Genomic DNA, 19,032 nt, shown 5'->3' with positions numbered 1-19,032 from the left:
TCAAAATTTTCGTTGCAATACAATTGTTTGGATAGATTGTCACTTTCTACACCAAGACGATGACGCACATTAACTTCTAGGCGGTGCGGAACATGATTTCAAAGGAACGAGTTAGTTATATATCCATCTTTACGACAATAACACTTCCTTGTTTTCTTAGTTTCATTTTAAATATAAAAACTGTACTACAGTATTTGAGTAATAGGCTTGAATTCCCCTGCAATCACTTCAGACAGATTATCACTTTTGATGGAGAGGTCTCCACATCTTAGACTCTTTTCATCGTGGCTGTAGTCGAGATTGATGTTTATGCCGCAAATTCAAATATCGCGCTGTATCTTTTCCGCATCGGTTTATTATCTGAAGCATGCACGTATACCTTTCGAAACTTCAAGCGAATAGCGCTCGTATTTTGACATAGTCACGCAAATAAAAAGACGTTGTACCGTGTGCATTGTTATCAGTGCAGGTATATATTGCAGCATTTAGCATATTCCAGATCTATCGCCAACGTAAATTCCGTGGCATATATACAAGATACGCTGCGTTATTCCTGGGTGAGCTAGATAAATGTTGTTTGTGTTTTGCGATTACCGTAATGAGCTATAATAAGGAGAATGAATACAGCAAGAAAATTTCCTCAACTGGGCTTATATTATGGTGGAGACTCCTGTTTCCGGCCAAACCTCTGTTTGGCCGGAACACAACCAGCTGTGATATGAGTTTTTACAAAGATACAGATTTGAAATACTTGCTATGACTTATCAATCCCAAGTGGAGAATGAAGTGGTATTGTGTTTACCCTGACCAAGGTATACTGAGTGGTGAATATCGATGTAACTTTGTGTTTTTTTTTCACTTATTGTAGGCTATAATGTTGAAAATGTCTAAAATGTCTTCACCATTTGCAATGTATTAACAAAATCCAGCATTAAGCTATTTCAAGTTTGTTGTTGTTGCTGTTTGTGTGTGTGTGTGTTTGTTTCAATTTTGTAGTGGAAATATTTATTTTGCACTTATGAACTATTCTTCATTATGATCACCTGCCCAAGATCATTTGATCAATGTGAAATAATAGGAATGTAAAGCTTTCATCGAAAGAAGTTAAATGTAGAGGAGACTTTTATATCTTGTGACCGTCGAGTTGCCTGTTTGCGGCCGCTCCCCTGTTTGCATCACATTTCTCATAAGACACTCCCAAAATCCAATTTTTCTGAGCCCTGACCGAGATTGGGAACTTGATTCACATTTAGAATTGATTGACAAACTTCATCCCCTTTTTAAGCTAAATCTGACTGAAGCAAAGAAATAATATTCGGATAAGTGATTAGAATGGTGTTAAAACCTGCCGCAAAGCAAGAAACAGTAGCAACTTACTAATGTTTTCGTCAAAAGAATACTTCACTTTTAATTCTCATTTAGTCTTCAAGACCGTCATAGAATGCATCCATCTAGTCGGCACGCCAATTGTTCAAGTGCATGACCATTGCATGGTTCTAAATTGATTCGGAAAGAAGTTTGTCCAGGAAGTTTTTGGCTGAAAAATAATGTTTGCGGGACGATCTTTTGATATTCCATTATGCGTCAGATGTTCATTGCGTGCGTGGCCATGGATTAGGAATGGGGAAATGTGTGCGTTTTCAGCATGCACATCATGACGTCACGTAGAGTTAAAAACACCCATATTGTGAACTCGGTGCCGATGACACGGTAAACATATGCCGCTGATTGCAGTCTTCAAAGCAAGATAAAAGTCCATTTTTTAGATATAAAAAATTCCAGTGCAGTGATATCGGCATGTCTAATTTCGAAAATTTCGATAAAACTTTCCAGACTTACAAGAAAAAGGTTTGATTGAGAAGAGGATACGGATGATATCGTAAAAGGTTTCTTTCAAATCCGCCTACTGGTGAATCTACTTTTTGCTGTTGATGTTTCGTTTTTGTTGGCCATCACTACAGATGTTGTCATTTTGTAAAAGTTGATTCGAAAATCGAGAGTATCTTTTTTTTTATTTACATCTTACTATAACTTGTAAACTGATCAAATTCTCTTGTATCACAAACCGTAAACGTACTGCCGTCTGACATATCTCCTTATCGCGGTCAAATTCCGTTGTCACAAAGGTACACACAAGTAGTTATGTACATGTATCATGGCTGTATGCATGGTTGTTTTACATGGCTGTATACATGGCTGTATGCATGGCTGTATGCACGGTCGTAACACCGTACAGATTCGATGCTGATGTCGACTTGTAAGTAATGTCAATTAAAAACAAAACAAAACAAAACAAAACAAAGCAACTCTCTTGATATTCTGCGCGTTTGCATGTAACAATGCAAAAAAAGATATTGCCACCTCTCCTTCACAATAATAGTAAATACCAAAAAACAAACAAACAGACAAAACAACAACAACAACCTTCTCGAGTACAATGCATTGTATCAGTTTTCACAATTGACGGAGGAATAAAGCCTATTTTTCTCGTGATGAATCATAAAAAGACAAATATAAATGCACTATTTTTTTTTGGGGGGGGGGTATGTTGAATTAGGAAGGTAAAGGCTCCTTTTCGCGGCTAAACCCCTGTCAGCGCCATCCTTTGTTATAAATCAATCTCTACGAAATTATTTGACGTTGAAGAGCGCAAGACTGGAAAAAAAAATCATTGGTCATCATTTACTTTGAAATAAGCCCTAATCTATAAAAAAGAAAATTCTGATTCTGTTACGAAAAGGACATAGTGATCATTTGACGAGCATTCCGAACTCGACCGCCTGTCACAAAACATCACCATATAGCCACTGTAGAAAGAAAAACTTAATATTTGTCACCTTTTATGTCATTCAAACATGATAATTGAACGACAAAGTAAAATCAACCAATATGAAAATAAGAAACATAGCCATTTCATGCTTATCGACAAATTGTTGTAAAAGCATGGAAGTAAAATTGTCATTTAAAAGATAAGATTTCAGAGACAATTATTTATACTCCAAATGCGCCAAATGGCCAATGCGTACGTACACGTGGGCTGCTAATGGGATAGTGTGTTCGTTTTTAGCACGCACATCATGACGTCATCAAACGATTCAACACGTTAATGGTGTAAAGTCATTGCCGGTGACACGGTAAATGCATGCCGCTGTTTCGGTTCTTCATGGCAGAGGAAAATATCGATTTTTGTCATTTTTACATTTAAAGCCCTCCTATTTACGCATACATTATTGAAATCATCAGATGAATGCTGTAGTCTGCCGAATTAAGATTTGTTTAAAGAATGAAAATATGGATAATATGTTAAATCAGGAGTAAACCTACCGCAGACTCGTCGTTCTAGTCTTTGCGATTAGTTGTTTAATTTTGCTTTTTTTTTTCATCCTTTCATTTAACATTGAAGAAAAAAAAAGTACCGGCGCACATTGAATAAATCTGCAAGATATGATGTAAATATATATATATATATATATATATATATATGAAGAGTTTGTTTGCAAAAACCGATAAGTCCATATTTGCCAAATGGAGATATTTGCGATTAAAGGTCAAGAAAAATAAGGAGAATAATAACAAAATTTGTGCTTCTTTTGACCATAACTTCAAAAATGTACCTTTATATGTAGTGACCAATATATCATTTAAAAGGTATTATTTTGTACTTTATGACAGAGACCGTACTTCAAAATCTTCAAAAATGGACTTATCGGTTTTTGCAAACAAACTCTTAATATATATATATATATATATATATATATATATATATACATATATATATATATATATATATATGACGAGTTTGTTTGCAAAAACCGATAAGCCCATGTTTGTCAAATGGAGATATTTGCGATTAAAGGTCAAGAAAAATAAAGAGAATGATAAGAAAAATTTTGCTTCTTTTGACCATAACTTCAAAAATATGCCTTTATATGTAGTGACCAATATATCATTTAAAATGTATCATTTTTTACGTTATGACAGAGACCATACTTCAGAATCTTCAAAAATGGACTTATCGGTTTTTGCAAACAAACTCTTCATATATATATATATATATCATATTTTAGAATTATTAATAACCTGGAATAGAGATATATACATGGATAGGCATGCCAAATGTCAATCAATTGTGTAGCTTATTTCATCTTAACTCCCTTTGATGAGGTACTGGCCCTAATCACTGGATTTTGCAAATATTACATGCATCTTAATGTCGAAAATGACAATCGGTCCAAGAGTTTCGCGCTTTTCAAATATGGTACCGAAGGTTATTTCCATTTGTTCGAGTACATCTGCTTGCATTCATATTGAAATGGTGGAAAGGTAAGTGCCAAGGGTATCCACAATTCTTCTTACTAACGAAGAATATTTAAAAGGATAAGTCATGACATTGTTCTTAGGAAAATCCACTATAATCATTTTCAATTTATTGTTTTTATTTTGTTTATGAGGAAATAACAACTTTGGATTTTTTTCGTAATGTTCGGATTGGTTACAGTAGAACGGAAGAGCCTCTGCTGTGACCGAAACCTAGACAAAACTTAATGAAATAAAAAACCAGTTTAAATCTGTATAATCTACTTTGACTCATGTAAGGAGTCGTTTTAACAAGAAAATCTTAATGACACATTGATATAAACCATCTCCCAAACAAACTTGCTTTGCTAGTCCGATACGGTGAAATTGTCTACACCAAGGAGATATTACAGTATAGTAGACAAATTATTAAGTCCTCTATTAAAACCGGATAATGCATTCATATACGCACCTTGTGGAATAAAAGTTGTTTCGATAGGATCTCATATTCCAGACAAGGCAATGATTGAGAAGTACATACACAAATCCACTCGCACAAACTCATAGGCCTACTCCTGAGGGCAGAAAATCACTGATGTCACAAAGGTCTTTAACGTCTGTCTGATACTTCTTCAGCGTAACGACAAGTCAAGATTAAGATTTAAATCATGACGCGCGCATGGATATTCGAAGCTGGAAACGATCCATTTCCCCGTTTCCATTCGGATATATTTACAAACATAGGAGTTGGATATCTTTTGCAGAATGTATTCCGTTTTCTGTATTCTGTCAGCTGTATTCTGCTAAGCAGTTATGTGAATACAACTGTAATATCCGACATATACTATCACATAAGATATCCAGGATACGTCTGATGGTGTACATGGGTGAGCTAGATGACTAATGTCTCCTTTTTTTTTATATCGAGTATCGTGGTGTATCATTCAAGGAAGTGTAGAGTCAGGATCTGTTCTCAAGAGGGCTCATTCTATGAACGTAGAGACTCGTGTTTGCGGCTGCTACACCCCTGCCGGCCTCATCCTTTCTAATTAATCTTCGGCAGAAGAGATATCTGACCTGGACTGGTCCAAACAGTGTAATAATTGGCCAACATTCATTTTGAAATAAGTATTAATTTACAAGATACGTTCCGTTATTCCTGAGTGAGCTAGATGAATGTTGTTTGTGTGTTGCGATTACCGTAATGAGTTATTGAAAAGGAGAATTAATACAGCAAGAAAATGTCCTCACCTGGGCTAGTATTATGGTGGAGACTCCTGTTTCCGGCCAAACCTCTGTTTGGCCGGAACACAACCAGCTGTGATATGAGTTTTAACAAAGATACAGATTTGAAATACTTGCTATGACTTATCAATCCCAAGTGGGGAATTAAGTGATATCGTGTTTACCTTGACCAAGGTATACTGAATGGTGAATATAGCTGTAACTCTGTGATATTTTTGTCACTTATTGTAGGCTATAATGTTGAAAATGTCTAAAATGTCTTCACTATTTGCAATGTATTAACAAAATCCTGCATAAAGCTATTTCAAATTTGTTGTTGTTGTTGTTGTTTTGTGTGTGTGTGTGTGTGTGTGTGTGTGTTTCAATTTTGTAGTGGAAATATCTATTTTGCACTTATGAACTATTCTTCATAATGATCACCTTCCCAAGATCATTTGATCAATGTAAAATAATAGGAATGTAAAGCTTTTATCGAAGGAAGTTAAATTTAGAGGAAACTTTTATTTCTTGTGACCGTCGAGTCGCCTGTTTGCGGCCGTCCCCCTGTTGGCATCACATTTTTGATAAGACACTCCCAAATCCAATTTTTCTGAGCCCTGCCCGAGATTGGGTACTTGATTCACAGTTAAAATTGATTGACAAACTTTACCCCCTTTTTAAGCTTAATCTGACTGTAGCAAAGAAATAATATTCGGATAAGTGATTAGAATGGTGTTAAAACCTGCCGCAAAGCAAGAAACAGTAGCAACTTACTATTGTTTTCGTCAAAAGAATACTTCACTTTTAATTCTCGTTTAGTCTTTCAAGACCGTCATAGAATGCATCCATCTAGTCGGCACGCCAATTGTTCAAGTGCATGACCATTGTATGGTTCTAAATAGATTCGGAAAGAAGTTTGTCCAGGAAGTTTTTGGCTGAAAAATAATGTTTGCGGGACGATCTTTTCATATTCCATTATGCGTCAGATGTTCATTGCGTGCGTGGCCATGGATTAGACATGGGGAATTGTGCGCGTTTTCAGCATGCACATCATTACGTCATGTAAAGTTAAAAACACCCATATTGTGAACTCGGTGCCGATGACACGGTAAACATATGCCGCTGATTGCAGTCTTCTCAGCAAGATAAATGTCTATTTTTTTAGATATCAAAAATTCCAATGCAATGATATCGGCATGTCTAATTTTGAAGATTTTGATAAAACTTTCCAGACTTGCAAGAAAAAGGTTTGATTGAGAAGAGGGTATGGATGATATCGTAAAAAGTTTCTTTCAAATCCGCCTACTGGTGAATCTAGTTTTTGCTGTTGATGTTTCGTTTTTGTTGGCCATCACTACATATTTTGTAAAAGTTGATTAAAAAACTATAGAGTATTATCTTTGTTGGTACATCTTAGTATATAACTAGTAAACTGATAAAATTCTCTGGTATCACAAACGGTAAATTTACTGCCTTTGACATATCTTCTTATCGCGGTCAAATTCCGTACAGATTCGATGCTGATGTCAACTTCTAAGTAATGTCAATCATAAAAAAAAAATAAAACTCTCTTGATTTCTGCACGATTCTATGTAACAATGTGAAAAAAATGACATCGGCACCTCTCCTTCACAATAATAGAAAATACCCCCCTTTTTTTAGTACAATGCGTTGTATCAGTTTTCACAATTGACGTAGGGATCGCATTATATGGAGGAATAAAGCCTTGAATTTCTCGTAATGAATCATTCAAAGACAAATATAAATGCACTATTTTTTTTTTTTTGGTATGTTAAATTAGGAAGGTAAAGGCTCCTTTTCGCGGCTAAGCCCCTGCCAGCGCCATCCTTTATTATAAATCAATCTCATCGAAATTATTTGACGTTGAAGAGTGCAAGACTGGAAAAAAAAATATCAATGGTCATCATTCACTTTGAAATAAGTCCATATCTATAAAAAGAAAATTCCGACCCTGTTACGAAAATGACATAGTGATCATTTGACGAGTATTCCGAATCCGACCGCCTGTCACAAAACATCACCATATTATTAGCCACTGTAGAAAGAAAAACTTAATATTTGTCACCTTTTATGTCATTCAAACATGATATTTGAACGACAAAGTAAAATCGATAAAATATGAAAATAAGAAACATAGCCATTTCATGCTTATCGACAAATTGTAACGCATGGGTGTAAAATTGTCACTTATAAGATAAGATTTCAGAGACAATTATTTATACTCCAAATGCGACAAATGGCCAATGCGTACGTACACGTAGGCTGCTAATGGGATAGTGTGTTCGTTTTCAGCACGCACATCATGACGTCATCAAACGATTCAACACGTTAATGGTGTAAAGTCATTGCCGGTGACACGGTGAATGCATGCCGCTGTTTCGGTTCTTCATGGCAGAGGAAAATATCGATTTTTGTAATTTTTACATTTCAAGCCCTCCTATTTACGCATACATTATTGAAATCATCCGATGAATTCTGTAGTCTGCCGAATTAAGATTTGTTTTAAGAATGAAAATACGGATAATATGGTAAATCAGGAATAAACCTACCGCAGACTCGTCGTTCTAGTCTTTGCGATTACTTGTCTCATTTCGTTTTTTTTTTTCATCCTTTCATTTAACATTGAAGAAAGAAAAAAGTACCGGCGCACATTGACTAAATCTACAAGATATTATGTATATATATACATACATATATATATATATATATATATATATATGTGATATTGTTTTTTTTTTTTTTTTGTCTCATACCCGGAAATGGTTTAAGGTATAATATAACTTTTATGGAATTTAATGAATATTCATGTACTGATTGGCAGTGATTATCTTGGAAACTTTAGGGTCAATGGTCCATGTCAATTCAAATTTTCATTATTTCTTGTGTATGCAGTGTCTGAGAGTTTCTTTCTTGTTCGAATTGTTCTTGTTTTGCGTGAGCCTGCGTGTCATCTTGATTTTGTAATTTTACATTTGTATTTTTATGTAATACTGTGTATGTATATGCTCACTTTTGTAAAATCATTTGTAATTCAGCCTCAGGCTGCGATCAATGATTTGTTGAATAAAGATACCATTAATATAATATATGTATATATATGTATATATTTTATATATTAGAATTATTACTAACCTGGAATAGAGATATATACATGGATAGGCATGTCAAATGTAAATCAATTGTGTAGCTTATTTCATCTTAACTCCCTTTGATGAGGTACTGGCCCTAATCATTGGATTTTGCAAATATTACATGCATCTTAATGTCGAAAATGACAATCGGTCCAAGAGTTTCACGCTTTTCAAATATGGTACCGAAGGTTATTTCCATTTGTTCGAGTACATCTGCTTGCATTTATATTGAAATGGTGGAAAGGTAAGTGCCAAGGGTATCCACAATTCTTCTTACTAACGAAGAATATTTAAAAGGATAAGTCATGACATTGTTCTTAGGAAAATCCATTATAATCATTTTCAATTTATTGTTTTTATTTTGGTTGTGAGGAAATAACAACCTTGGATTTTTTTCGTAATATTCGGATTGGTTACAGTAGAACGGAAGAGCCTCTACTGTGACCGAAACCTAGACAAAACTTAATTAAATAAAAAACCAGTTTAAATCTGTATAATCTACTTTGACTCATGTAAGAGGTCGTTTTAACAAGAAAATCTCAATGACACATTGATATAAACCATCTCCCAAACAAACTTGCTTTGCTAGTCCGATACGGTGAAATTGTCTACACCAAGGAGATATTACAGTATAGTAGACAAATTATTAAGTCCTCTATTAAAACCGGATAATGCATTCATATACGCACCTTATGGAATAAAAGTTGTTTCGATAGGATCTCATATTCCAGACAAGGCAATGATGGAGAAGTACATACACAAATCCACTCGCACAATATAGGCCTACTCCTGATGGCAGAGAATCGCTGATGTCACAAAGGTCTTTAACGTCTGTCTGATACTTCTTCAACGTAACGACAAGTCAAGATTAAGATTTAAATCATGACACGCGCATGGATATTCGAAGCTGGAAACGATCCATTTCCCCGTTTCCATTCGGATATCTTTACAAACATACCAGTTGGATATCTTTTGCAGAATTTATTCCGTTTTCTGTATTCTGTCAGCTGTATTCTGCTAAGCAGTTATGTGAATACAACATTACTGTAATATCCGACATAAATCACATAAGATATCCAGGATACGTCTGATGATGTACATGGGTGAGCTAGATGACTAATGTCTCCTTTTTTATATCGAGTATCATGGTGTATCATTCAAAGAAGTGTAGAGTCAGGATCTGTTCTCAAGAGGGCTCATTCCATGAACGTAGAGACTCGTGTTTGCGGCTACACCCCTGCCGGCGTCATCCTTTCTAATCAATCTTCGGCAGAAGAGATATCTGACCTGGACTGGTCCAAACAGTGTAATAATTGGCCAACGTTCATTTTGAAATAAGTATAAATATACAAGATACGTTGCGTTATTCCTGGGTGAGCTAGATGAATGTTGTTTGTGTTTTGCGATTACCGTAATGAGTTATTGAAAAGGAGAATTAATACAGCAAGAAAATGTCCTCACTTGGGCTAATATTATAGTGGACTCTCCTGTTTCCGGCGAAACCTCTGTTTGGCCGGAACACAACTTGCTGTGATATGAGTTTTAACAAAGATACAGATTTGACACACTTGCTACGACTTATCAATCCCAAGTGGAGAATGAAGTGGTATCGTGTTTACCTTGACCAAGGTATACTGAGTGGTGAATATCGATGTAACTCTGTGTTATTTTTTTCACTCATTGTAGGCTATAATGTTGAAAATGTCTAAAATGTCTTCACCATTTGCAATGTATTAACAAAATCCAGCATAAAGCTATTTCAAAATTGTTGTTGTTGTTGTTGTTCGTGTGTGTGTGTGTGTGTTTCAATTTTGTAGTGGAAATATTTATTTTGCACTTATGAACTATTCTTCATAATGATCACCTGCCCAAGATCATTTGATCAATGTAAAATAATAGGAATGTAAAGCTTTTATCGAAGGAAGTTAAATGTAGAGGAGACTTTTATTTCTTGTGACCGTCGAGTCGCCTGTTTGCGGCCGCTCCCCTGTTTGCATCACATTTCTCATAAGACACTCCTAAATCCAATTTTTCTGAGCCCTGACCGAGATTGGGTACTTGATTCACATTTAGAATTGATTGACAAACTTCATCCCCCTTTTAAGCTAAAATCTGAATGTAGCAAAGAAATAATATTCAGATAAGTCATTAGAATATTGTTAAAACCTGCCGCAAAGCAAGAAACAGTAGCGACTTACTTATGTTTTCGTCAAAAAAATACTTCACTTTTAATTCTCTTTTAGTCCTTCAAGACCGTCACAGAAGGCATCCATCTAGTCGGCACGTCAATTGTTCAAGTGCATGACCATTGCATAGTTCTAAATTGATTCGGAAAGAAGTTTGTCCAGGAAGTTTTTGGCTGAAAAATAATGTTTGCGGGACGATCTTTTCATATTCCATTATGCGTCAGATGTTCATTGCGTGCGTGGCCATGGATTAGGAATGGGGAAATGTGTGCGTTTTCAGCATGCACATCATGACGTCACGTAAAGTTAAAAACACCCATATTGTGAACTCGGTGCCGATGACACGGTAAACATATGCCGCTGATTGCAGTCTTCAAAGCAAGATAAAAGTCTATTTTTTTAGATATCAAAAATTCCAATGCAGTGATATCGGCATGTCTAATTTTGAAGATTTTGATAAAATGTTCCAGACTTACAAGAAAAAGATTTGATTGAGAAGAGGATACGGATGATATCGTAAAAGGTTTCTTTCAAATACGCCTACTGGTGAATCTACTTTTTGCTGTTGATGTTTCGTTTTTGTTGGCCATCACTACAGATGTTATCATTTTGTAAAAGTTGATTCGAAAATCGAGAGTATTCTTTTTTTATGTACATCTTACTATAACTTGTAAACTGATCAAATTCTCTCGTATCACAAACCGTAAACGTACTGCCGTCTGATATATTTCCTTATCGCGGTCAAATTTCGTACAGATTTGATGCTGATGTCGACTTGTAAGTAATGTCAATTATAAAAAAGAATAAAACTCTCTTGATATTCTGCGCGTTTGCATGTAACAATGTGAAAAAAAAAAAGACATTGGCACCTCTCCTTCACAATAATAGTAAATACAAAAAAACAAAACAAAACAAACAAACAACAAAACAACCTTTTAGAGTACAATGCATTGTATCATTTTTCACAGTTGACGTAGTTATCGCATTACCTGGAGGAATAAAGCCTTGATTTTCTCGTGATGAATTATTCAATGACAAATATAAATGCACTATTTTTTTTGGTATGTTAAATTATTAAGGTAAAGGCTCCTTTTCGCGGCTAAGCCCCTGTCAGCGCCATCCTTTATCATAAATCAATCTCTGCGAAATCATTTGACGTTGAAGAGTGGCAGACTGGAAAAAAAAAATCAATGGTCATCATTCACTTTGAAATGAAGCCCTAATCTATAAAAAGAAAATTCTGACCCTGTTACGAAAAGGAGATAGTGATCATTTGACGAGCATTCCGAACACGACCGCCTGTCACAAAACATCACCATATTATTAGCCACTGTAGAAATAAAAACGTAATATTTGTCACCTTTTATGTCATTCAAACATGATATTTGAACGACAAAGTAAAATCGACAAATATGAAAATAAAAAACATAGCCATTTCATGCTTATCGACAAATTGTTGTAAAGCATGGGTGTAAAATTGTCATTTAAAAGATAAGATTTCAGAGACAATTATTTATACTCCAAATGCGACAAATGGCCAATGCGTACGTACACGTAGGCTGCTAATGGGATAGTGTGTTCGTTTTCAGCACGCACATCATGACGTCATCAAACGATTCAACACGTTAATGGTGTAAAGTCATTGCCGGTGACACGGTAAATGCATGCCGCTGTTTCGGTTCTTCATTGCAGGGGAAAATATAGATTTTTGTCATTTTTACATTTCAAGCCATCCTATTTACGCATACATTATTGAAATCATCAGATGAATTCTGTAGTCTGCCGAATTAAGATTTGTTTAAAGAATGAAAATACGGATAATATGGTAAATCAGGAATAAACCTACCGCAGACTCGTCGTTCTAGTCTTTGCGATTACTTGTCTCATTTCGTGTTTTTTTTTTCATCCTTTCATTTAACATTGAAGAAAGAAAAAAAGTACCGGCGCACATTGACTAAATCTACAAGATATTATGTATATATATATACATATATATATATATATATATATATATATATATATATATATATATATGTATATATTTTATATTTTAGAATTATTACTAACCTGGAATAGAGATATATACATGGATAGGCATGCCAAATGTCAATCAATTGTGTAGCTTATTTCATCTTAACTCCCTTTGATGAGGTACTGGCCCTAATCACTGGATTTTGCAAATATTACATGCATCTTAATGTCGAAAATGACAATCGGTCCAAGAGTTTCACGCTTTTCAAAAGTGGTACCGAAGGTTATTTCCATTTGTTCGAGTACATCTGCTTGCATTCATATTGAAATGGTGGAAAGGTATAAGTGCCAAGGGTATCCACAATTCTTCTTACTAACGAAGAATATTTAAAAGGATAAGTCATGACATTGTTCTTAGGAAAATCCATTATAATCATTTTCAATTTATTGTTTTTATTTTGGTTGTGAGGAAATAACAACTTTGGATTTTTTTCGTAATGTTCGGATTGGTTACAGTAGAACGGAAGAGCCTCTGCTGTGACCGAAACCTAGACAAAACTTAATGAAATAAAAAACCAGTTTAAATCTGTATAATCTACTTTGACTCATGTAAGGAGTCGTTTTAACAAGAAAATCTTAATGACACATTGATATAAACCATCTCCCAAACAAACTTGCTTTGCTAGTCCGATACGGTGAAATTGTCTACACCAAGGAGATATTACAGTATAGTAGACAAATTATTAAGTCCTCTATTAAAACCGGATAATGCATTCATATACGCACCTTGTGGAATAAAAGTTGTTTCGATAGGATCTCATATTCCAGACAAGGCAATGATTGAGAAGTACATACACAAATCCACTCGCACAAACTCATATGCCTACTCCTGAGGGCAGAAAATCACTGATGTCACAAAGGTCTTTAACGTCTGTCTGATACTTCTTCAGCGTAACGACAAGTCAAGATTAAGATTTAAATCATGACGCGCGCATGGATATTCGAAGCTGGAAACGATCCATTTCCCCGTTTCCATTCGGATATATTTACAAACATAGGAGTTGGATATCTTTTGCAGAATGTATTCCGTTTTCTGTATTCTGTCAGCTGTATTCTGCTAAGCAGTTATGTGAATACAACTGTAATATCCGACATATACTATCACATAAGATATCCAGGATACGTCTGATGGTGTACATGGGTGAGCTAGATGACTAATGTCTCCTTTTTTTTTTTATATCGAGTATCGTGGTGTATCATTCAAGGAAGTGTAGAGTCAGGATCTGTTCTCAAGAGGGCTCATTCCATGAACGTAGAGACTCGTGTTTGCGGCTGCTACACCCCTGCCGGCCTCATCCTTTCTAATTAATCTTCGGCAGAAGAGATATCTGACCTGGACTGGTCCAAACAGTGTAATAATTGGCCAACATTCATTTTGAAATAAGTATTAATTTACAAGATACGTTCCGTTATTCCTGAGTGAGCTAGATGAATGTTGTTTGTGTGTTGCGATTACCGTAATGAGTTATTGAAAAGGAGAATTAATACAGCAAGAAAATGTCCTCACCTGGGCTAGTATTATGGTGGAGACTCCTGTTTCCGGCCAAACCTCTGTTTGGCCGGAACACAACCAGCTGTGATATGAGTTTTAACAAAGATACAGATTTGAAATACTTGCTATGACTTATCAATCCCAAGTGGGGAATTAAGTGATATCGTGTTTACCTTGACCAAGGTATACTGAGTGGTGAATATAGCTGTAACTCTGTGATATTTTTGTCACTTATTGTAGGCTATAATGTTGAAAATGTCTAAAATGTCTTCACTATTTGCAATGTATTAACAAAATCCTGCATAAAGCTATTTCAAATTTGTTGTTGTTGTTGTTGTTTTGTGTGTGTGTGTGTGTGTGTGTGTGTTTCAATTTTGTAGTGGAAATATCTATTTTGCACTTATGAACTATTCTTCATAATGATCACCTTCCCAAGATCATTTGATCAATGTAAAATAATAGGAATGTAAAGCTTTTATCGAAGGAAGTTAAATTTAGAGGAAACTTTTATTTCTTGTGACCGTCGAGTCGCCTGTTTGCGGCCGTCCCCCTGTTGGCATCACATTTTTGATAAGACACTCCCAAATCCAATTTTTCTGAGCCCTGCCCGAGATTGGGTACTTGATTCACAGTTAAAATTGATTGACAAACTTTACCCCCTTTTTAAGCTTAATCTGACTGTAGCAAAGAAATAATATTCGGATAAGTGATTAGAATGGTGTTAAAACCTGCCGCAAAGCAAGAAACAGTAGCAACTTACTATTGTTTTCGTCAAAAGAATACTTCACTTTTAATTCTCGTTTAGTCTTTCAAGACCGTCATAGAATGCACCCATCTAGTCGGCACGCCAATTGTTCAAGTGCATGACCATTGTATGGTTCTAAATAGATTCGGAAAGAAGTTTGTCCAGGAAGTTTTTGGCTGAAAAATAATGTTTGCGGGACGATCTTTTCATATTCCATTATGCGTCAGATGTTCATTGCGTGCGTGGCCATGGATTAGACATGGGGAATTGTGCGCGTTTTCAGCATGCACATCATTACGTCATGTAAAGTTAAAAACACCCATATTGTGAACTCGGTGCCGATGACACGGTAAACATATGCCGCTGATTGCAGTCTTCTCAGCAAGATAAATGTCTATTTTTTTAGATATCAAAAATTCCAATGCAATGATATCGGCATGTCTAATTTTGAAGATTTTGATAAAACTTTCCAGACTTGCAAGAAAAAGGTTTGATTGAGAAGAGGGTATGGATGATATCGTAAAAAGTTTCTTTCAAATCCGCCTACTGGTGAATCTACTTTTTGCTGTTGATGTTTCGTTTTTGTTGGCCATCACTACATATTTTGTAAAAGTTGATTAAAAAACTATAGAGTATTATCTTTGTTGGTACATCTTAGTATATAACTAGTAAACTGATAAAATTCTCTGGTATCACAAACGGTAAATTTACTGCCTTTGACATATCTTCTTATCGCGGCCTACTGGTGAATCTACTTTTTGCTGTTGATGTTTCGTTTTTGTTGGCCATCACTACATATTTTGTAAAAGTTGATTAAAAAACTATAGAGTATTATCTTTGTTGGTACATCTTAGTATATAACTAGTAAACTGATAAAATTCTCTGGTATCACAAACGGTAAATTTACTGCCTTTGACATATCTTCTTATCGCGGTCAAATTCCGTACAGATTCGATGCTGATGTCAACTTCTAAGTAATGTCAATCATAAAAAAAAAAAATAAAACTCTCTTGATTTCTGCACGATTCTATGTAACAATGTGAAAAAAATGACATCGGCACCTCTCCCTCACAATAATAGAAAATACCCCCCCTTTTTTTAGTACAATGCGTTGTATCAGTTTTCACAATTGACGTAGGGATCGCATTATATGGAGGAATAAAGCCTTGAATTTCTCGTAATGAATCATTCAAAGACAAATATAAATGCACTATTTTTTTTTTTGGTATGTTAAATTAGGAAGGTAAAGGCTCCTTTTCGCGGCTAAGCCCCTGCCAGCGCCATCCTTTATTATAAATCAATCTCATCGAAATTATTTGACGTTGAAGAGTGCAAGACTGGAAAAAAAAAATATCAATGGTCATCATTCACTTTGAAATAAGTCCATATCTATAAAAAGAAAATTCCGACCCTGTTACGAAAATGACATAGTGATCATTTGACGAGTATTCCGAATCCGACCGCCTGTCACAAAACATCACCATATTATTAGCCACTGTAGAAAGAAAAACTTAATATTTGTCACCTTTTATGTCATTCAAACATGATATTTGAACGACAAAGTAAAATCGATAAAATATGAAAATAAGAAACATAGCCATTTCATGCTTATCGACAAATTGTAACGCATGGGTGTAAAATTGTCACTTATAAGATAAGATTTCAGAGACAATTATTCATACTCCAAATGCGACAAATGGCCAATGCGTACGTACACGTAGGCTGCTAATGGGATAGTGTGTTCGTTTTCAGCACGCACATCATGACGTCATCAAACGATTCAACACGTTAATGGTGTAAAGTCATTGCCGGTGACACGGTGAATGCATGCCGCTGTTTCGGTTCTTCATGGCAGAGGAAAATATCGATTTTTGTAATTTTTACATTTCAAGCCCTCCTATTTACGCATACATTATTGAAATCATCCGATGAATTCTGTAGTCTGCCGAATTAAGGTTTGTTTAAAGAATGAAAATACGGATAATATGGTAAATCAGGAATAAACCTACCGCAGACTCGTCGTTCTAGTCTTTGCGATTACTTGTCTCATTTCGGTTTTTTTTTTCATCCTTTCATTTAACATTGAAGAAAGAAAAAAAGTACCGGCGCACATTGACTAAATCTACAAGATATTATGTATATATATACATATACATATATATATATATATATATATATATATATATATATATGTATAAATTTTATATCTTAGAATTATTACTAACCTGGAATAGAGATATATACATGGATAGGCATGCCAAATGTCAATCAATTGTGTAGCTTATTTCATCTTAACTCCCTTTGATGAGGTACTGGCCCTAATCACTGGATTTTGCAAATATTACATGCATCTTAATGTCGAAAATGACAATCGGTCCAAGAGTTTCGCGCTTTTCAAATATGGTACCGAAGGTTATTTCCATTTGTTCGAGTACATCTGCTTGCATTCATATTGAAATGGTGGAAAGGTATAAGTGCCAAGGGTATCCACAATTCCTCTTACTAACGAAGAATATTTAAAAGGATAAGTCATGACATTGTTCTTAGGAAAATCCATTATAATCATTTTCAATTTATTGTTTTTATTTTGGTTGTGAGGAAATAACAACTTTGGATTTTTTCGTAATGTTCGGATTGGTTACAGTAGAACGGAAGAGCCTCTACAGTGACCGAAACCTAGACAAAACTTAATTAAATAAAAAACCAGTTTAAATCTGTATAATCTACTTTGACTCATGTAAGAGGTCGTTTTAACAAGAAAATCTCAATGACACATTGATATAAACCATCTCCCAAACAAACTTGCTTTGCTAGTCCGATACGGTGAAATTGTCTACACCAAGGAGATATTACAGTATAATAGACAAATTATTAAGTCCTCTATTAAAACCGGATAATGCATTCATATACGCACCTTGTGGAATAAAAGTTGTTTCGAAAGGATGTCATATTCCAGACCAAGGCAATGATGGAGAAGTACATACATAAATCCACTTGTACAAACTCATAGGCCTACTCCTGATGGCAGAGAATCACTGGTGTCACAAAGGCCTTTAAGGTCTGTCTGATACTTCTTCAACGTAACGACAAGTCAAGATTAAGATTTAAATCATGACACGCGCATGGATATTCGAAGCTGGAAACGATCCATTTCCCCGTTTCCATTCGGATATCTTTACAAACATACGAGTTGGATATCTTTTGCAGAATGTATTCCGTTTTCTGTATTCTGTCAGCTGTATTCTGCTAAGCAGTTATGTGAATACAACATTACTGTAATATCCGACATAAATCACATAAGATATCCAGGATACGTCTGATGATGTACATGGGTGAGCTAGATGACTAATGTCTCCTTTTTTATATCGAGTATCATGGTGTATCATTCAAAGAAGTGTAGAGTCAGGATCTGTTCTCAAGAGGGCTCATTCCATGAACGTAGAGACTCGTGTTTGCGGCTACACCCTGCCGGCGTCATCCTTTCTAATCAATCTTCGGCAGAAGAGATATCTGACCTGGACTGGTCCAAACAGTGTAATAATTGGCCAACGTTCATTTTGAAATAAGTATAAATATACAAGATACGTTGCGTTATTCCTGGGTGAGCTAGATGAATGTTGTTTGTGTTTTGCGATTACCGTAATGAGTTATTGAAAAGGAGAATTAATACAGCAAGAAAATGTCCTCACTTGGGCTAATATTATAGTGGACTCTCCTGTTTCCGGCGAAACCTCTGTTTGGCCGGAACACAACTTGCTGTGATACGAGTTTTAACAAAGATACAGATTTGACATACTTGCTACGACTTATCAATCCCAAGTGGAGAATGAAGTGGTATCGTGTTTACCTTGACCAAGGTATACTGAGTGGTGAATATCGATGTAACTCTGTGTTATTTTTTCACTC

General features: G+C 35.3%; 1 protein-coding gene across 1 annotated transcript in view; it reads left to right on the top strand.

The window, feature by feature from the left end:
* Positions 1-19,032, top strand: part of LOC140226337 (b(0,+)-type amino acid transporter 1-like) — a 132,779-nt gene that overhangs the window by 62,200 nt on the left and 51,547 nt on the right. The window lies entirely within an intron of this gene.

Source organism: Diadema setosum, chromosome 3 (genome assembly GCF_964275005.1).
Source record: "Diadema setosum chromosome 3, eeDiaSeto1, whole genome shotgun sequence".
Classification (NCBI taxonomy): Eukaryota; Metazoa; Echinodermata; class Echinoidea; order Diadematoida; family Diadematidae; genus Diadema; species Diadema setosum.
This window is presented reverse-complemented; position numbering and strand designations above follow the sequence as displayed.